The 23663-nt window shown below is 28.5% G+C and overlaps 3 pseudogenes; all 3 read left to right on the plus strand.

Moving 5' to 3' along the window:
* The first annotated feature begins 3 nt into the window (after window positions 1–3).
* Window positions 4–7192, plus strand: LOC132937941 (pineapple eye protein-like; annotated as a pseudogene).
* A 128-nt stretch (window positions 7193–7320) lies between these two features.
* On the plus strand, window positions 7321–14414 carry LOC132938016 (pineapple eye protein-like; annotated as a pseudogene).
* A 187-nt stretch (window positions 14415–14601) lies between these two features.
* LOC132938098 (G2/M phase-specific E3 ubiquitin-protein ligase-like) lies at window positions 14602–23181 on the plus strand (annotated as a pseudogene).
* Window positions 23182–23663: the final 482 nt, after the last annotated feature.

Genomic DNA, 23663 nt, shown 5'->3' on the forward strand with positions numbered 1-23663 from the left:
AACATGGCGCCGACTACTAGAAGTGGTGAGTATCCAGTTTCCCTTATTATTCGTGTTTTTATTTTCGAATATTATTTCGATTTTCGTATGTTCGAATCTCGGACTCTGTACATTTTACATTTTATGATAAGGCTTGGTTTTTATACTACATTTAAAAATTTAATGAATATAATATTGTTGTTAGCACGTTTTATTCGATAACTTAATTTCCAACAGTACGATTTCTATGATTTTTGCAAAAGGATCATCTGCACAATTTTTCTGATTTTTTCCATTTTATCAGAGGTATTAATCGATTCAGTTAGATAACTATAGTTAGGTCTGGTTAAAAAATACATCAAAAGTTACACCGTTTAAACGGGCTGTTCCTGCTTCGAGATAATAAATGTACACTGTCTTGCCGCCGTTATGTTTTTTGTTTACTTCACTCGCGCCACGACCGTAACCAAACCTAATAGAAACGGCGCACAGTGACTGACGACGACGGCGCCGCCGCCGCCGCCCGGCGTATTGTTAGAATAATATAACCTATGGCCGATGGTGCCTTTATAAAACGTGGTTCATTCTCCTCGCGGGTCCCCTCCGTCCGACCGGCGATACAAATATATTATTAATCCTTATTACAAGAATCTACGATTGACACTGCCGGGCCGTGGTTTACTAAAGCGGCTAACCGTCGACCAATAAAATATTTCTTTTATACTGCGGCCACTATGACAAATATAATTTAAAGCTTAAAAGTTATAAAATATTATATTATTATGTATTATGATATATTTTAATCCGTTATACCAATTACTGTACCTAAACTGTTGTAAACTTGTCTGAAATATAACAAAAAGCCATTGATGAAATGCCCTAGCATCCTAACCAATTTCACTACGATACGGAATAGTAGTGAGCAATTAATATTTACCAGAAATGCATTTTAGTAGTGTTTGAAATACTTATTTTTAAAGACCTTCAACTCAAATAATTTTATAAAACCATTTGTTACAAAACTGAATATTACAACTATTGTTCATTGTTAAAACTGCAAATTAATGATATATTATAATTGTACAGTTCATCGAGAGACACATACGTCAACTGCCCTTCAACCTTATAGTCAGAAGGTAGAGCTTAATAAGAGTCAGAAGAAAAAGTGTATGTTATGTGGCCATAAAGAAATAAGTCAACAGTTAAACAGTCCACTGTACATGCTCAATGATGTGATAGTACATTATTTCTGCATTGTAATTATACCTATTTCCTCAGATATTAAATGCCATATAAGTGTGTTAATAGTAGAATATGACTATAATTTACTTTTTTTCAGATGTTATCATCTAGGGCCGTGAAAAATGGTGGAGACAAGGAGGGGATTTGGGGTTATTTATTAAATGATATTAGAGCTGAAATAATTCGAGGATCCAGAGTGGTATGTTCTTTCTATATTATTATGCACCGTGTACCGTGTACTATACAGTTACATCATAATTTTAGACTTGCGTTTATTGCAATAAAAAGGGAGCAACATTAATGTGCGGTGAAGTAAGCTGTCGAAAACTGTTCCATCTTCCTTGTGGGTTGATAAATGGGTCTATGCATCATTATTTTCCGCCATTCATGTACGTAGTTAATTTTATATTTGTTAACCTATTTTGTATATGATTTTTATTGAAACAAATATCTTTAGGTCGTTTTGCCAACAGCACCGCGTTCAGCCAGTTATAGATGTAACAGAGTTACCCCCATTCGCTTATCCTACTGTAGAATGTGGCATTTGTAATGATAATATTGTACCATCAGTTTCACCGACTTCGATATGGGTGCCGTGTTGCAGAATTAATGGCTGGTTCCACCGAGACTGTGTTCAAGATCTGGCATTGCGGAAAGGCTACTTTATTGAATGCCCAAGATGTGAAAATGTAGATCAATTTAAGAGCAGAATACTCATTCTTGGAGTATATATACCATCACGGTAAAACTGAGTTTTATTTATCCTAATATTATTAATATGCAATATGTTTGTACAAAACTATATAAGTAATACTAGTATACAAAAAATGATAAAAGTATTCAAGAGTCACTTTTTTAGCAAAAAATTATTAACTATTTAAAATATAATTTTCATAGAAGTAGAATATATTTTAATATTAGTTCATTGCTAAGGAACAAATATCATTTGTACAAAATTGTAATTTTATACATTGGAGTGATACAAAATATATTCTGCTTCAGTATATGAAATTTCAAATGTTTTCATTCAACAAAAAAAAAAACATACAAATACCATTGCAAATTGTGAACAAATTTAAAATGTTTTCAAGAAATTTAAATTTTTATAATAATGAAGTCTAGTTATCTAAATTTTTAAAAAGTAAATTTAAAACCATAGAAATTAATTAAAAATTTAGTAAAAACCTAACTATTAGTTTTAAATTATCATTCTATAATACCTAATTGTACCTACTGTAAATAAATTATTTTAATAAATTCTAAGACATGGAGTTTTAAATTATGAACAATATGAATACGCTTTAAATACTTTTTATTTTATATACAGTTAACTTAAACATTTAAATCACAGGTATGCCACTTGGGAAAAAAGAAGGTATTCACAGAATATTTTACTGAATACTCTACAGAACCGTTTTGAAGAGTTCACTCAAAGGGCTATGCAATGTGATGCTATACATTGTCTCTGTCCTCATGAAGGCAAACGCAACTTCCAAAACGAATTGTAAGTAATTTGTTTTAATTATAAACATAATATTAATTTTACGCACCAAAGTTAAATATTAGGTACAATAAATTAATAAAATACTCATTAAATCATAAGAACCTACCTAAATTGTTTGAAATATCTGTGAATTTGACATAATATTAAAGTAAATTTAATTCAAATCATTTTCACTATAAATTTTAAACTTGTTTTATCTATCAAATAATTTATGTGTGTAGAATAATATCCCTAACTCTGTTTATATTCTATATTTCTAACCATCAATCAATAATAAAATTATCATCCAAATTTCAATTTCACATTGTGTTTCATTCCATTGGTATCAAATTAATAATAAATCAAAGTCAAAAATTAATCTTTGTTGGCATGTAATACTTATATAATATTACCCTTCCCCGCAAATTGAAAAATACTTACTTAATTAAATCTTAATATATATCCAAAATGACATAATTAGGTATATAGGTATGTTTTTTATGTTATTGTTATTATATTATATATACAATTGGCATTTATATTTTTTTATTTTCCAAACAGTGGATGGAAGCTAGTTCTCTGCAGAACATGTGGGTACAGACAAACGCATGTATACTGCAGTTCGATTAGATTTGATGAGAAATGGAACTGTGCAGATTGCCAGACGGTGATTAAAAGTATGATTTCTCATTATTATAGTATTCATTTTTTAAATGCTTTGCTTTATGAAACTCTCAAACCCTTAATAAAATTAATAACCAATTGATTACACGTGCATATGCTTCAGCAACACATTTAACATTTGGTGGGTGGCTGGGTGTGTGGTTTTATTGGTGTAACAAAATTAAAAACAAAATAATACTAAACACACGGTCGAGTATACATTGTAGGTTGTATTAAATTTAAAAATATCAATGCGTGTATGAAATATAATTCTTTTTATATCGGTACTTAAAAGTTTCATGTGTCCACAATAATATTTTTAAATTACAATAAAATAACTAAAATTGTTATTTTTTGTTTAAATAATCATACGCATTATATATCATATTTGTATCATGCATTTATTATATTTTGTTTTTTATGTGTGCAGAGTTACAGTTGGTAACAATACAATTTGTAGGTCTTTTCCTTACCGTGGGGTTTTAGACAATTTTTTTAAAGATATCAAAATTCATAAATATTAATTATTATTGTAAACATTGTTTCACTAATTACTTTATTATTTTACCTAGTTTGATTTAAATAATTGTTTAAAACATTGAATAATGAATTTCAGGAATTCCAGCAAGACGATTAAAATTTCCTATTGATGGGAATTCTGTAGGTATTTCAGCAGTTCTGGGTGATTTTGGTAAGATAATGGTTCAAAGACTAATTAATTAAATAAATTGTGTTGAGGCTAAGATACAATAATTATTAAATTATCCTATTTCAGATTCAAAAGGAAATTGTATTCCTAAATAGGTAATATGCATAACAAAACAATAATTTATTTTAAATGAATTAGTAATATTTATAATTATTGTAATTATAAATGTTGAATTATTTTTATAGCCGTACATTCCTGTATACGTTCAAAGACGGGAATAACGCTTCAAATTCGGATGTGTACATATTTTTTCATTATTTTCTTGTATATTTTGTTATCAAGTTTTTGCTATTAAATTTAGAATTATATAGGTTAAGTATTCTAGTAAATGTAATAACTACTAAAATATAATGTAACAATGATGTAACTAAAGTAGTACCTATGTTATTTTGTTACTTATGAATAATATTTGAGTGTATTGTTTTTTTAATTTTTCTTTTTTTTATTGTAAGTACCTATATTTTGTGACCAAGTATTTATTTATATCATAACATTTTTAATTCGTACATTAATTGTATGTGTTTTATTACGTTTCATTTAAACGATAACATTATTTTCAATACATTTTAAATAATTTTATGCGATTACCAATTTATAGTTTTTTTTATTATTATATTATTCTTGATACAGTTTCAATAACTTAGGTTATTAGCTTATAAAAATATTAAATATCAATGCTACATATTATTATGGTTGATAAGGTTGAATATAATGATAAGGTTATTCTTGATTAAGATATGGTTTGTTGCGATATTGTCTTAAATTGAGCTAAGGAATATGTCACGAATATTTCATGAAAATTAAATTCCATATCTATCGTTTGTTTTAAATATACCTACTCAATTCAAAATTGCTTAATAAAATACATAAGATATATGTCACATGTCTTATGAACCAAACATTCAGATCTCACAAGTGTTAAGAGTGAAATAATTAAGATAAAAATATGATAGGAATTGAAAAATAACACACTTGTACAAGTGTTCAACATCAACAGTCAGTATATTTTACATAAATGCACTGAACTATTATATACAGACAGCGAATTGTGAAATAAAAATCCCCGAATTCTAGGAAAAAATTATCCCTGACTACAACATTACTCACAATCACATGAAATTGATTGATCAAATGTTTTTTTAAAACCTAATAGTGTAATTACCACATTGTTAATATTTAATTACAAATACTTTTAATTAAAAAAAGGTGGATAAGTGGATGTCACTCTGCTGTACAGTAGGTTACAAGTGGGTCACTGTAATGGATGGTGTTAAATTTGAATTCAATGATATAATATCATTGTATAAGAAAAACGATTCTCAGCGAAAACGGTCTGTCAGCCTATGATATTATAACCAAGTATATTTATTTTGATGATATTATTGTGAATAAAGTAATTTATACATAACCTATTTACGTGGAGCCTTGTTTTAAATTTTCAATCCTTAGCCATAAAAGTTAAACATTTTATACATTTTTAACTACAAAATAATTTATAAATTATAAATTTGAAAATGTTGTCAAAATTTGAACTTTAAATGCTTATAAAAAAAAATTGTGCCAAAAAAATGTATTTTTAATATTTTTCAACTGCTATTAGAACGATATATCAGGAGCCTTATATTAAATTTTCACGCTTTTTTACCCAAATATACTAATATTCAATTATGGCAGTTTTAATAAATAAAAGTATACAATTTACTTGTATTAGTAGTCCCCACCCCCCTCGAAATTTTTAAAAATAGAACAAGAGTTTTTATATATTGAACGTAAACTTGATACCTAAGTGTCCTGTAGCCTTATTGAAAAAAATATTGGACGTATGTAAAGTATTTTTTACCTATTACCTTTACCAGTACCTCACCTAACCATTTTTACGACTTGATAACAAAAAATATATCATTTGAATAATACTCGTCCTATTAGGCCTCGGCCCTATTAGGAAGGACCTGGTGCCGTTGTCAACGCCAACTGTCGCCACTGGTCTATAAGATTATTTTTATGATAATATTTGTTTGATGTAATAATATTAATATTGTTATCGTTGTAACAAATTGCTATCCGGGAAGTCACTTTAACGTAAATTATATTTGTACAGTCGGGATTCTTACAATACTCGCAGGTGTACAAAGACACACATTTTGTGCAGTGAAAATTGATGTGATTTTGCTGTTTAAAAAAAATAATTTCAGGATTATATTAATTATTGTAGGTATAATATAAAAAAAATAATATTGCGAAAACCTCAAATTAAAAAAAAAAAAAAAATGTTTCCATTAAAATTAAAAAAGAAGTTACATAGTAAATTTATTGTTTTTATTTTTATAAAACAATTTATGATTACAAATTACCTATTACAAGTAAATATTACTTAGTAAAATATATTACTTACAAAAAGAATTTTAAAATGATTATTTACAATAAAAATAGTGCATTAATATAAAACGATTTATTTATTCGGTATATCATGGGTAGAGTCTGGATTTAGATGTTTTTACATATCATTTCTGAGAATAATATGCGGTCTCGTAAAATTAAAAAATTTAGATAGTACAGTAGTATACAGTTATATAGCCGGAACAGTTCAATGGATAACAGTCCGTGGAGTTTGGTCTGCGTAGAAAATTGCCCTACTGTAATCCAATTGTGGAAATACATTTGTGCAGTCAGAGAAAAATGATTAAAAAATACCCTGGAATACCGCCGCTTAAGAACTATCGTGGGGTGTCAAAAATATACATGGTGCGTGTATCGACTGGACCGGTTCGGGCATAGATAATAAAATGATGAATAGGCCATTCCTATATTAATGTATGAGGGGTTTGGCGTGCCGGAATGTGGATGAGAGACAGACTGCTTTTATATAGTGCTTCTCACTCTAGCAAGGGGTTTTATCGTTATTTTATAATAAGACTCCTTGTAACGTTCATGCACGTGTGATAAGCTGATATCATGGCCTATCAATTATTTTATTATCTATGGGTTTCAGGACGGTCAATACGACTTTGCGGACAACATGTGACAACACTGGAGAAGAAGATGTCTTTTTCCCGATGACCAAATACCGACACGCTCCCTGGCCCCTGGTGAACGCTGCCCGCATCCACCACTATTAGTCACTACTCCACTGTTTACCGCATTCATTTGCCGCTGAACATCTATCCTTGGAGCACGTGTCTGTTGCTTTCACAGGACATATTTTGCGAGAAAACAGAGAACCACCGCACAGATATTTATCGCAAACATGGCGCCGACTACTAGAAGTGGTGAGTATCCAGTTTCCCTTATTATTCGTGTTTTTATTTTCGAATATTATTTCGATTTTCGTATGTTCGAATCTCGGACTCTGTACATTTTACATTTTATGATAAGGCTTGGTTTTTATACTACATTTAAAAATTTAATGAATATAATATTGTTGTTAGCAACGTTTTATTCGATAACTTAATTTCCAACAGTACGATTTCTATGATTTTTGCAAAAGGATCATCTGCACAATTTTTCTGATTTTTTCCATTTTATCAGAGGTATTAATCGATTCAGTAAGATAACTATAGTTAGGTCTGGTTAAAAAAATACATCAAAAGTTACACCGTTTAAAACGGGCTGTTCCTGCTTCGAGATAATAAATGTACACTGTCTTGCCGCCGTTATGTTTTTTGTTTACTTCACTCGCGCCACGACCGTAACCAAACCTAATAGAAAACGGCGCACAGTGACTGACGACGACGGCGCCGCCGCCGCCGCCCGGCGTATTGTTAGAATAATATAACCTATGGCCGATGGTGCCTTTATAAAAACGTGGTTCATTCTCCTCGCGGGTCCCCTCCGTCCGACCGGCGATACAAATATATTATTAATCCTTATTACAAGAATCTACGATTGACACTGCCGGGCCGTGGTTTACTAAAGCGGCTAACCGTCGACCAATAAAATATTTCTTTTATACTGCGGCCACTATGACAAATATAATTTTAAAGCTTAAAAGTTATAAAATATTATATTATTATGTATTATGATATATTTTAATCCGTTATACCAATTACTGTACCTAAACTGTTGTAAACTTGTCTGAAATATAACAAAAAGCCATTGATGAAATGCCCTAGCATCCTAACCAATTTCACTACGATACGGAATAGTAGTGAGCAATTAATATTTACCCAGAAATGCATTTTAGTAGTGTTTGAAATACTTATTTTTAAAGACCTTCAACTCAAATAATTTTATAAAACCATTTGTTACAAAACTGAATATTACAACTATTGTTCATTGTTAAAACTGCAAATTAAATGATATATTATAATTGTACAGTTCATCGAGAGACACATACGTCAACTGCCCTTCAACCTTATAGTCAGAAGGTAGAGCTTAATAAGAGTCAGAAGAAAAAGTGTATGTTATGTGGCCATAAAGAAATAAGTCAACAGTTAAACAGTCCACTGTACATGCTCAATGATGTGATAGTACATTATTTCTGCATTGTAATTATACCTATTTCCTCAGATATTAAATGCCATATAAGTGTGTTAATAGTAGGAATATGACTATAATTTTACTTTTTTTTCAGATGTTATCATCTAGGGCCGTGAAAAATGGTGGAGACAAGGAGGGGATTTGGGGTTATTTATTAAATGATATTAGAGCTGAAATAATTCGAGGATCCAGAGTGGTATGTTCTTTATATACAGTTACATCATAATTTTAGACTTGCGTTTATTGCAATAAAAAGGGAGCAACATTAATGTGCGGTGAAGTAAGCTGTCGAAAACTGTTCCATCTTCCTTGTGGGTTGATAAATGGGTCTATGCATCATTATTTTCCGCCATTCATGTACGTAGTTAATTTTATATTTGTTAACCTATTTTGTATATGATTTTTATTGAAACAAATATCTTTAGGTCGTTTTGCCAACAGCACCGCGTTCAGCCAGTTATAGATGTAACAGAGTTACCCCCATTCGCTTATCCTACTGTAGAATGTGGCATTTGTAATGATAATATTGTACCATCAGTTTCACCGACTTCGATATGGGTGCCGTGTTGCAGAATTAATGGCTGGTTCCACCGAGACTGTGTTCAAGATCTGGCATTGCGGAAAGGCTACTTTATTGAATGCCCAAGATGTGAAAATGTAGATCAATTTAAGAGCAGAATACTCATTCTTGGAGTATATATACCATCACGGTAAAACTGAGTTTTATTTATCCTAATATTATTAATATGCAATATGTTTGTACAAAACTATATAAGTAATACTAGTATAAAAAAATGATAAAAGTATTCAAGAGTCACTTTTTTAGCAAAAAATTATTAACTATTTAAAATATAATTTTCATAGAAGTAGAATATATTTTAATATTAGTTCATTGCTAAGGAACAAATATCATTTGTACAAAATTGTAATTTTATACATTGGAGTGATACAAAATATATTCTGCTTCAGTATATGAAATTTCAAATGTTTTCATTCAACAAAAAAAAAACATACAAATACCATTGCAAATTGTGAACAAATTTAAAATGTTTTCAAGAAATTTAAATTTTTATAATAATGAAGTCTAGTTATCTAAATTTTTAAAAAGTAAATTTAAAACCATAGAAATTAATTAAAAATTTAGTAAAAACCTAACTATTAGTTTTAAATTATCATTCTATAATACCTAATTGTACCTACTGTAAATAAATTATTTTAATAAATTCTAAGACATGGAGTTTTAAATTATGAACAATATGAATACGCTTTAAATACTTTTTATTTTATATACAGTTAACTTAAACATTTAAATCACAGGTATGCCACTTGGGAAAAAAGAAGGTATTCACAGAATATTTTACTGAATACTCTACAGAACCGTTTTGAAGAGTTCACTCAAAGGGCTATGCAATGTGATGCTATACATTGTCTCTGTCCTCATGAAGGCAAACGCAACTTCCAAAACGAATTGTAAGTAATTTGTTTTAATTATAAACATAATATTAATTTTACGCACCAAAGTTAAATATTAGGTACAATAAATTAATAAAATACTCATTAAATCATAAGAACCTACCTAAATTGTTTGAAATATCTGTGAATTTGACATAATATTAAAGTAAATTTAATTCAAATCATTTTCACTATAAATTTTAAACTTGTTTTATCTATCAAATAATTTATGTGTGTAGAATAATATCCCTAACTCTGTTTATATTCTATATTTCTAACCATCAATCAATAATAAAATTATCATCCAAATTTCAATTTCACATTGTGTTTCATTCCATTGGTATCAAATTAATAATAAATCAAAGTCAAAAATTAATCTTTGTTGGCATGTAATACTTATATAATATTACCTTCCCCGCAAATTGAAAAATACTTACTTAATTAAATCTTAATATATATCCAAAATGACATAATTAGGTATATAGGTATGTTTTTTATGTTATTGTTATTATATTATATATACAATTGGCATTTATATTTTTTTATTTTCCAAACAGTGGATGGAAGCTAGTTCTCTGCAGAACATGTGGGTACAGACAAACGCATGTATACTGCAGTTCGATTAGATTTGATGAGAAATGGAACTGTGCAGATTGCCAGACGGTGATTAAAAGTATGATTTCTCATTATTATAGTATTCATTTTTTAAATGCTTTGCTTTATGAAACTCTCAAACCCTTAATAAAATTAATAACCAATTGATTACACGTGCATATGCTTCAGCAACACATTTAACATTTGGTGGGTGGCTGGGTGTGTGGTATTTATTGGTGTAACAAAATTAAAAACAAAATAATACTAAACACACGGTCGAGTATACATTGTAGGTTGTATTAAATTTAAAAATATCAATGCGTCTATGAAATATAATTCTTTTTATATCGGTACTTAAAAGTTTCATGTGTCCACAATAATATTTTTAAATTACAATAAAATAACTAAAATTGTTATTTTTTGTTTAAATAATCATACGCATTATATATCATATTTGTATCATGCATTTATTATATTTTGTTTTTTATGTGTGCAGAGTTACAGTTGGTAACAATACAATTTGTAGGTCTTTTCCTTACCGTGGGGTTTTAGACAATTTTTTTAAAGATATCAAAATTCATAAATATTAATTATTATTGTAAACATTGTTTCACTAATTACTTTATTATTTTACCTAGTTTGATTTAAATAATTGTTTAAAACATTGAATAATGAATTTCAGGAATTCCAGCAAGACGATTAAAATTTCCTATTGATGGGAATTCTGTAGGTATTTCAGCAGTTCTGGGTGATTTTGGTAAGATAATGGTTCAAAGACTAATTAATTAAATAAATTGTGTTGAAGCTAAGATACAATAATTATTAAATTATCCTATTTCAGATTCAAAAGGAAATTGTATTCCTAAATAGGTAATATGCATAACAAAACAATAATTTATTTTAAATGAATTAGTAATATTTATAATTATTGTAATTATAAATGTTGAATTATTTTTATAGCCGTACATTCCTGTATACGTTCAAAGACGGGAATAACGCTTCAAATTCGGATGTGTACATATTTTTTCATTATTTTCTTGTATATTTTGTTATCAAGTTTTTGCTATTAAATTTAGAATTATATAGGTTAAGTATTCTAGTAAATGTAATAACTACTAAAATATAATGTAACAATGATGTAACTAAAGTAGTACCTATGTTATTTTGTTACTTATGAATAATATTTGAGTGTATTGTTTTTTTAATTTTTCTTTTTTTTATTGTAAGTACCTATATTTTGTGACCAAGTATTTATTTATATCATAACATTTTTAATTCGTACATTAATTGTATGTGTTTTATTACGTTTCATTTAAACGATAACATTATTTTCAATACATTTTAAATAATTTTATGCGATTACCAATTTATAGTTTTTTTTATTATTATATTATTCTTGATACAGTTTCAATAACTTAGGTTATTAGCTTATAAAAATATTAAATATCAATGCTACATATTATTATGGTTGATAAGGTTGAATATAATAATAAGGTTATTCTTGATTAAGATATGGTTTGTTGCGATATTGTCTTAAATTGAGCTAAGGAATATGTCACGAATATTTCATGAAAATTAAATTCCATATCTATCGTTTGTTTTAAATATACCTACTCAATTCAAAATTGCTTAACAAAATACATAAGATATATGTCACATGTCTTATGAACCAAACATTCAGATCTCACAAGTGTTAAGAGTGAAATAATTAAGATAAAAATATGATAGGAATTGAAAAATAACACACTTGTACAAGTGTTCAACATCAACAGTCAGTATATTTTACATAAATGCACTGAACTATTATATACAGACAGCGAATTGTGAAATAAAAATCCCCGAATTCTAGGAAAAAATTATCCCTGACTACAACATTACTCACAATCACATGAAATTGATTGATCAAATGTTTTTTTAAAACCTAATTAGTGTAATTACCACATTGTTAATATTTAATTACAAATACTTTTAATTAAAAAAAGGTGGATAAGTGGATGTCACTCTGCTGTACAGTAGGTTACAAGTGGGTCACTGTAATGGATGGTGTTAAATTTGAATTCAATGATATAATATCATTGTATAAGAAAAACGATTCTCAGCGAAAACGGTCTGTCAGCCTATGATATTATAACCAAGTATATTTATTTTGATGATATTATTGTGAATAAAGTAATTTATACATAACCTATTTACGTGGAGCCTTGTTTTAAATTTTCAATCCTTAGCCATAAAAGTTAAACATTTTATACATTTTTAACTACAAAATAATTTATAAATTATAAATTTGAAAATGTTGTCAAAATTTGAACTTTAAATGCTTATAAAAAAAAATTGTGCCAAAAAAATGTATTTTTAATATTTTTCAACTGCTATTAGAACGATATATCAGGAGCCTTATATTAAATTTTCACGCTTTTTTACCCAAATATACTAATATTCAATTATGGCAGTTTTAATAAATAAAAGTATACAATTTACTTGTATTAGTAGTCCCCACCCCCTCGAAATTTTTAAAAATAGAACAAGAGTTTTTATATATTGAACGTAAACTTGATACCTAAGTGTCCTGTAGCCTTATTGAAAAAAATATTGGACGTATGTAAAGTATTTTTACCTATTACCTTTACCAGTACCTCACCTAACCATTTTACGACTTGATAACAAAAATATATCATTTGAATAATACTCGTCCTATTAGGCCTCGGCCTATTAGGAAGGACCTGGTGCCGTTGTCAACGCCAACTGTCGCCACTGGTCTATAAGATTATTTTTATGATAATATTTGTTTGATGTAATAATATTAATATTGTTATCGTTGTACAAATTGCTATCCGGGAAGTCACTTTAACGTAAATTATATTTGTACAGTCGGGATTCTTACAATACTGCAGGTGTACAAAGACACACATTTTGTGCAGTGAAAATTGATGTGATTTTGCTGTTTAAAAAAATAATTTCAGGATTATATTAATTATTGTAGGTATAATATAAAAAAATAATATTGCGAAAACCTCAAATTAAAAAAAAAAAAAAATGTTTCCATTAAAATTAAAAAGAAGTTACATAGTAAATTTATTGTTTTTATTTTTATAAACAATTATGATTACAAATTACCTATTACAAGTAAATATTACTTAGTAAAATATATTACTTACAAAAAGAATTTTAAAATGATTATTTACAATAAAAATAGTGCATTAATATAAAACGATTTATTTATTCGGTATATCATGGGTAGAGTCTGGATTTAGATGTTTTTACATATCATTTCTGAGAATAATATGCGGTCTCGTAAAATTAAAAAATTTAGATAGTACAGTAGTATACAGTTATATAGCCGGAACAGTTCAATGGATAACAGTCCGTGGAGTTTGGTCTGCGTAGAAAATTGCCCTACTGTAATCCAATTGTGGAAATACATTTGTGCAGTCAGAGAAAAATGATTAAAAAATACCCTGGAATACCGCCGCTTAAGAACTATCGTGGGTGTCAAAAATATACATGGTGCGTGTATCGACTGGACCGGTTCGGGCATAGATAATAAAATGATGAATAGGCCATTCCTATATTAATGTATGAGGGGTTTGCGTGCCGGAATGTGGATGAGAGACAGACTGCTTTTATATAGTGCTTCTCACTCTAGCAAGGGGTTTTATCGTTATTTTATAATAAGACTCCTTGTAACGTTCATGCACGTGTGATAAGCTGATATCATGGCCTATCAATTATTTTATTATCTATGGGTTCAGGACGGTCAATACGACTTTGCGGACAACATGTGACAACACTGGAGAAGAAGATGTCTTTTCCCGATGACCAAATACCGACACGCTCCCTGGCCCCTGGTGAACGCTGCCCGCATCCACCACTATTAGTCACTACTCCACTGTTTACCGCATTCATTTGCCGCTGAACATCTATCCTTGGAGCACGTGTCTGTTGCTTTCACAGGACATATTTTGCGAGAAAACAGAGAACCACCGCACAGATATTTATCGCAAACATGGCGCCGACTACTAGAAGTGGTGAGTATCCAGTTTCCCTTATTATTCGTGTTTTTATTTTCGAATATTATTTCGATTTTCGTATGTTCGAATCTCGGACTCTGTACATTTTACATTTTATGATAAGGCTTGGTTTTTATACTACATTTAAAAATGTAATGAATATAATATTGTTGTTAGCACGTTTTATTCGATAACTTAATTTCCAACAGTACGATTTCTATGATTTTTGCAAAAGGATCATCTGCACAATTTTTCTGATTTTTTCCATTTTATCAGAGGTATTAATCGATTCAGTTAGATAACTATAGTTAGGTCTGGTTAAAAAATACATCAAAAGTTACACCGTTTAAACGGGCTGTTCCTGCTTCGAGATAATAAATGTACACTGTCTTGCCGCCGTTATGTTTTTTGTTTACTTCACTCGCGCCACGACCGTAACCAAACCTAATAGAAACGGCGCACAGTGACTGACGACGACGGCGCCGCCGCCGCCGCCCGGCGTATTGTTAGAATAATATAACCTATGGCCGATGGTGCCTTTATAAAACGTGGTTCATTCTCCTCGCGGGTCCCCTCCGTCCGACCGGCGATACAAATATATTATTAATCCTTATTACAAGAATCTACGATTGACACTGCCGGGCCGTGGTTTACTAAAGCGGCTAACCGTCGACCAATAAAATATTTCTTTTATACTGCGGCCACTATGACAAATATAATTTAAAGCTTAAAAGTTATAAAATATTATATTATTATGTATTATGATATATTTTAATCCGTTATACCAATTACTGTACCTAAACTGTTGTAAACTTGTCTGAAATATAACAAAAAGCCATTGATGAAATGCCCTAGCATCCTAACCAATTTCACTACGATACGGAATAGTAGTGAGCAATTAATATTTACCAGAAATGCATTTTAGTAGTGTTTGAAATACTTATTTTTAAAGACCTTCAACTCAAATAATTTTATAAAACCATTTGTTACAAAACTGAATATTACAACTATTGTTCATTGTTAAAACTGCAAATTAATGATATATTATAATTGTACAGTTCATCGAGAGACACATACGTCAACTGCCCTTCAACCTTATAGTCAGAAGGTAGAGCTTAATAAGAGTCAGAAGAAAAAGTGTATGTTATGTGGCCATAAAGAAATAAGTCAACAGTTAAACAGTCCACTGTACATGCTCAATGATGTGATAGTACATTATTTCTGCATTGTAATTATACCTATTTCCTCAGATATTAAATGCCATATAAGTGTGTTAATAGTAGAATATGACTATAATTTACTTTTTTTCAGATGTTATCATCTAGGGCCGTGAAAAATGGTGGAGACAAGGAGGGGATTTGGGGTTATTTATTAAATGATATTAGAGCTGAAATAATTCGAGGATCCAGAGTGGTATGTTCTTTCTATATTATTATGCACCGTGTACCGTGTACTATACAGTTACATCATAATTTTAGACTTGCGTTTATTGCAATAAAAAGGGAGCAACATTAATGTGCGGTGAAGTAAGCTGTCGAAAACTGTTCCATCTTCCTTGTGGGTTGATAAATGGGTCTATGCATCATTATTTTCCGCCATTCATGTACGTAGTTAATTTTATATTTGTTAACCTATTTTGTATATGATTTTTATTGAAACAAATATCTTTAGGTCGTTTTGCCAACAGCACCGCGTTCAGCCAGTTATAGATGTAACAGAGTTACCCCCATTCGCTTATCCTACTGTAGAATGTGGCATTTGTAATGATAATATTGTACCATCAGTTTCACCGACTTCGATATGGGTGCCGTGTTGCAGAATTAATGGCTGGTTCCACCGAGACTGTGTTCAAGATCTGGCATTGCGGAAAGGCTACTTTATTGAATGCCCAAGATGTGAAAATGTAGATCAATTTAAGAGCAGAATACTCATTCTTGGAGTATATATACCATCACGGTAAAACTGAGTTTTATTTATCCTAATATTATTAATATGCAATATGTTTGTACAAAACTATATAAGTAATACTAGTATAAAAAAATGATAAAAGTATTCAAGAGTCACTTTTTTAGCAAAAAATTATTAACTATTTAAAATATAATTTTCATAGAAGTAGAATATATTTTAATATTAGTTCATTGCTAAGGAACAAATATCATTTGTACAAAATTGTAATTTTATACATTGGAGTGATACAAAATATATTCTGCTTCAGTATATGAAATTTCAAATGTTTTCATTCAACAAAAAAAAAACATACAAATACCATTGCAAATTGTGAACAAATTTAAAATGTTTTCAAGAAATTTAAATTTTTATAATAATGAAGTCTAGTTATCTAAATTTTTAAAAAGTAAATTTAAAACCATAGAAATTAATTAAAAATTTAGTAAAAACCTAACTATTAGTTTTAAATTATCATTCTATAATACCTAATTGTACCTACTGTAAATAAATTATTTTAATAAATTCTAAGACATGGAGTTTTAAATTATGAACAATATGAATACGCTTTAAATACTTTTTATTTTATATACAGTTAACTTAAACATTTAAATCACAGGTATGCCACTTGGGAAAAAAGAAGGTATTCACAGAATATTTTACTGAATACTCTACAGAACCGTTTTGAAGAGTTCACTCAAAGGGCTATGCAATGTGATGCTATACATTGTCTCTGTCCTCATGAAGGCAAACGCAACTTCCAAAACGAATTGTAAGTAATTTGTTTTAATTATAAACATAATATTAATTTTACGCACCAAAGTTAAATATTAGGTACAATAAATTAATAAAATACTCATTAAATCATAAGAACCTACCTAAATTGTTTGAAATATCTGTGAATTTGACATAATATTAAAGTAAATTTAATTCAAATCATTTTCACTATAAATTTTAAACTTGTTTTATCTATCAAATAATTTATGTGTGTAGAATAATATCCCTAACTCTGTTTATATTCTATATTTCTAACCATCAATCAATAATAAAATTATCATCCAAATTTCAATTTCACATTGTGTTTCATTCCATTGGTATCAAATTAATAATAAATCAAAGTCAAAAATTAATCTTTGTTGGCATGTAATACTTATATAATATTACCTTCCCCGCAAATTGAAAAATACTTACTTAATTAAATCTTAATATATATCCAAAATGACATAATTAGGTATATAGGTATGTTTTTTATGTTATTGTTATTATATTATATATACAATTGGCATTTATATTTTTTTATTTTCCAAACAGTGGATGGAAGCTAGTTCTCTGCAGAACATGTGGGTACAGACAAACGCATGTATACTGCAGTTCGATTAGATTTGATGAGAAATGGAACTGTGCAGATTGCCAGACGGTGATTAAAAGTATGATTTCTCATTATTATAGTATTCATTTTTTAAATGCTTTGCTTTATGAAACTCTCAAACCCTTAATAAAATTAATAACCAATTGATTACACGTGCATATGCTTCAGCAACACATTTAACATTTGGTGGGTGGCTGGGTGTGTGGTTTTATTGGTGTAACAAAATTAAAAACAAAATAATACTAAACACACGGTCGAGTATACATTGTAGGTTGTATTAAATTTAAAAATATCAATGCGTCTATGAAATATAATTCTTTTTATATCGGTACTTAAAAGTTTCATGTGTCCACAATAATATTTTTAAATTACAATAAAATAACTAAAATTGTTATTTTTTGTTTAAATAATCATACGCATTATATATCATATTTGTATCATGCATTTATTATATTTTGTTTTTTATGTGTGCAGAGTTACAGTTGGTAACAATACAATTTGTAGGTCTTTTCCTTACCGTGGGGTTTTAGACAATTTTTTTAAAGATATCAAAATTCATAAATATTAATTATTATTGTAAACATTGTTTCACTAATTACTTTATTATTTTACCTAGTTTGATTTAAATAATTGTTTAAAACATTGAATAATGAATTTCAGGAATTCCAGCAAGACGATTAAAATTTCCTATTGATGGGAATTCTGTAGGTATTTCAGCAGTTCTGGGTGATTTTGGTAAGATAATGGTTCAAAGACTAATTAATTAAATAAATTGTGTTGAAGCTAAGATACAATAATTATTAAATTATCCTATTTCAGATTCAAAAGGAAATTGTATTCCTAAATAGGTAATATGCATAACAAAACAATAATTTATTTTAAATGAATTAGTAATATTTATAATTATTGTAATTATAAATGTTGAATTATTTTTATAGCCGTACATTCCTGTATACGTTCAAAGACGGGAATAACGCTTCAAATTCGGATGTGTACATATTTTTTCATTATTTTCTTGTATATTTTGTTATCAAGTTTTTGCTATTAAATTTAGAATTATATAGGTTAAGTATTCTAGTAAATGTAATAACTACTAAAATATAATGTAACAATGATGTAACTAAAGTAGTACCTATGTTATTTTGTTACTTATGAATAATATTTGAGTGTATTGTTTTTTTAATTTTTCTTTTTTTTATTGTAAGTACCTATATTTTGTGACCAAGTATTTATTTATATCATAACATTTTTAATTCGTACATTAATTGTATGTGTTTTATTACGTTTCATTTAAACGATAACATTATTTTCAATACATTTTAAATAATTTTATGCGATTACCAATTTATAGTTTTTTTTATTATTATATTATTCTTGATACAGTTTCAATAACTTAGGTTATTAGCTTATAAAAATATTAAATATCAATGCTACATATTATTATGGTTGATAAGGTTGAATATAATGATAAGGTTATTCTTGATTAAGATATGGTTTGTTGCGATATTGTCTTAAATTGAGCTAAGGAATATGTCACGAATATTTCATGAAAATTAAATTCCATATCTATCGTTTGTTTTAAATATACCTACTCAATTCAAAATTGCTTAACAAAATACATAAGATATATGTCACATGTCTTATGAACCAAACATTCAGATCTCACAAGTGTTAAGAGTGAAATAATTAAGATAAAAATATGATAGGAATTGAAAAATAACACACTTGTGTTTTTATTTTCGAATGTTATTTCGATTTTCGTATGTTCGAATCTCGGACTCTGTACATTTTACATTTTATGATAAGGCTTGGTTTTTATACTACATTTAAAAATGTAATGAATATAATATTGTTGTTGAAGTTAGGCACGGGAACATATATATGAAAATACTAGATTTCCGGCTTCTGCTGTAGTCCACACCTACGTATTAAATAATGATCCTACAAAAAAATCGCCAGTCGTTATCTAATTGGTTACTGTTTACAAACTAAACTGATGCGACACGTTGACAGATACTATATTGTACATATCACGGATAAATAATATATACATACTATAACCTACAGACTTAACATTGTTTTATTTTATTTTATTTTTAAACGACTGCTATAGAAATAATGAAATACAATACAACAAAAATCATTATAACTAATCTCATTTACAATAATAATATAAAATACCGTACGATTTTCAACCGACCGAAATCTGTATAATATACAACATAAATATCCACCTCTTAGATAACGGTGGCAGTAAATTTATTGGCGACAGTAATAATAATACCGAAGTCGGCTGTCTAGTATTTTTTTATATTCGTGGGTATGGGTAAAACACGAATGTACACTTGACGTCATAAGCCGTATCCCATGCATGCGGCACTACTATTTTCTCCGACTCCCTCAGCGCAATCAACAATATAAAAAACACATATAATCCATCAGACATTGGCCTACATATTCAAAACAAAATTTTCTCCTTACAATTCCATAATAACTTCAAAATCAAACTCTTTTGGATCCCCGGACATTCTAACATAAAAGAAAATGAACTCGCTGATCTCGCTGCCAAAACGGCAATCACCTCCCCACTATCATCGTCCACACAAATCATTTCTTCCAGCGACATACGAATGCTCATAACAAAGAAATGTCAACATAAATGGCATCAGAAGTGGACATCTTATGACACGAAATTAAACCGTGTAAAACACAACACCGACAACTGGACATTCCCCTTGAAAATACATAGAAAATTTGAAGTTATAATAACTAGACTCAGAATTGGACACACGAAAATTTCCCACAGTTTCCTAATGTCCAAAGAAGAACCCCCAATATGCTCAACCTGTGGTGGCCAAATAACCATCAGCCACATACTCACCGAATGCCGAACATATCACAACACCCGATCAAGCCTCAACCTGCCCGAATCACTTTCAGAAATACTAAACAATCACCCTCAATCCATCACCAACATCATTCAATTCATCGTAGCCGCCAACCTTCAAAACCTAATTTAAACAATTCTTAGATTTAATACAATACTAAACATGTAATTATATTTTATACACTGTGAACCCAATGGCCCATGTTGCCGAGGGTGTAAATTCAATAAAAAAAAAAAAAAAAAAAAATACTTTGGTAAAAATTACTAACTCACTAAATATAATACAGAATGATTTAATTGACCACATTTCAAATGCTTGATTGCCAAATTTTAATATACTTAAATCGGGACAAACAGGAAAAACTAAACAATGATTAAGAAAAAACTGTAATTTTTACGCAAAATCGATTTTGGTTTACGGTGTAACTTTTTGACCGTAGATACATGAAATTTGCACTGCTTATTTATTTAAGCATTTGTTTTTATGTAATGTTCTTAATCAAAGTTCAAATTATAAGTATCTCTAGTAATTTTGTATGTATTTTATATTATTATCTATACAAATTGATATATACCATATTATCATTTCACTTAAACTTAATAGTAAACTACTAAATTATAGCAAAAGCCAAAAATATAATCTTCATTAAGGAACTTGAAAACTCCCTACTATTTTTAATGATATTATATGATATTTGATGTAACTTTAATGTATATTTCAATACAATTTAACATATTTACACTTCAATTTTGATATATTTTCATTCATTTTTTTCGGTTACCCATATTTTTACATCATTAGAGAGTCACTTGATTTCTCATATAGTGATTTTATTATTTTGTTGTAATTTAAAAACAAATAACTGTAAATACATGAAAATCTCACAAAATGTTTATATTTTATTTTCTATAAACAATAACATTTTGAAAATATTTTGACTCGTTTTAAGTTGTTTATGACCACTTTCCAATTTCAATTTTCTTATTTTTTTTTCTACAAATATCAATAAAATTGTATTTTTTGGGCAAATGGCCCGTGGCTCATTGCCTGTCATGTCACCCTAATGGTACGCAATTGATAATACTATTAAAATGTTATCATATATCTATTTATATAGCTTCGAATAACATAGTTTCCGTTTATTTAACACGCATTTATTCGTACTTTGACACTGTTACCTATCCTATAAATTTTTAAAAATATTCATGAGAACATTTATAAGACCTTATGATATTTTGTTTTGAATTAAAAAATTAATTATTTTATAATAGAACATTTAATATAAATTATTTTATAACCTTCCTAATTTTCTACAATATACATGATTGTGTGTTTTGTTTTGGCAAATTTCGATAGTACAGTGAATTATTATTACTATTATTATTATCATTATTATTCTCTTTATGACGAAGTTTATATTATAATAAACTAAAAATCAATTTTCTTTAGTCCAAAATGCCCGGAGTAGCCATGAGGACATGCATTATAAAAATGAACGACCCCGCGATTGGAGACTATTTCATGTGCAAGAATTGCAAACATTTCATGTTGTCGAGAGAGACGGCAGTATATCATCGTAAATGTACCAAACAATTATTGGCTGCGTAAGTATAAATTGATAGTTATTAGATATATTTAGCATATAATTCAAACAAATCCATTGAGAAATGAGTGGTTTTTTGATAGTTATGGGTAAATTGTCTTAGTTTTGTAGGTACCATTATTAGCTAAAAAATATATATTTTAAATAGGGCTTTATTTGCTGTGATATTATATGTTTGAGATTTTAATATGTGTGTGTATTCCTTTTTATTTTGTATTTATTGTGTCTGTGTGCACGATAAGTTGTTGAAATAATGCTCTGATTTTCAACTTCAGTAACTTTTCTGGTGGGACAGTGAATATATAGATAGTCGGATATTTTCGAATATTTTAATAAATTGTATAACCGGAAACTCAAACACTTATTTTTAATGAGCGTTTGAAGTTTGACATTGGATATTCACCCTTAAATTGACATATTGTTTTCATATAACGATCTTATTTTGTTGCAATTCAAAGATTATAATGGATGATACTTTTTTGTAATTTAAAAATATTATAAGAGAACTATGGGCTGACCACCATCTTACCGTCCTATCTATATCAATAGATTTAATATTAATTATTTCAGAATGCAAAACAATTAATCAAGCATTTGAACTTCCCTCTACTCCAAAAAATTTGAATTTAAATTATAATATGATTAAAATATTCCTAATTAATATAACTATATTTTTTTTTCTAGAATTGAACCAGAGGAAGATGTCTATCGCTGTTCAACATGCGGTAGATACTTTGATAACAAAGAGCAATGGAGTAGACACAATGAATAAGACAAAGCTATCGGAAATTACGATGCGTTCAAATTTACCACCTTATAGACGACGATAATTTTGTTAGGAGTTTACGTTTATAATTTTATGTTTTATTGGCTGTAGTATTTCATATTATTGTTATTTAATTAGTTTTATGATTTTTTTGCCTAAAAACAGTAAACTAACATACATTGCTTACTTATATTTAACATATTTTTTATTGTATATACAACTTTTTGTATACCTATATGTACTCTTGTGTGTTTGCACTACGTACTTTAAGTTTTAAATTCCTAACTATAAAATAAGGCAACTGTTTATGTTCCAAGTTGTTTAATTGTGTCCTCGAAAATTCAAAATTAAAAGACATCGAAATATATTGATTATTGTTATTTAATCTTTACTCGATTGTTTTTTAGCTTTTTGAATAAAAACTGCCAAAGTATAAAAATAAAATTGTCACGAAATTATGATGAGTTTATACAGTTGACAATAACACG

Source organism: Metopolophium dirhodum, chromosome 1 (assembly GCF_019925205.1).
Source record: "Metopolophium dirhodum isolate CAU chromosome 1, ASM1992520v1, whole genome shotgun sequence".
NCBI lineage: Eukaryota > Metazoa > Arthropoda > Insecta > Hemiptera > Aphididae > Metopolophium > Metopolophium dirhodum.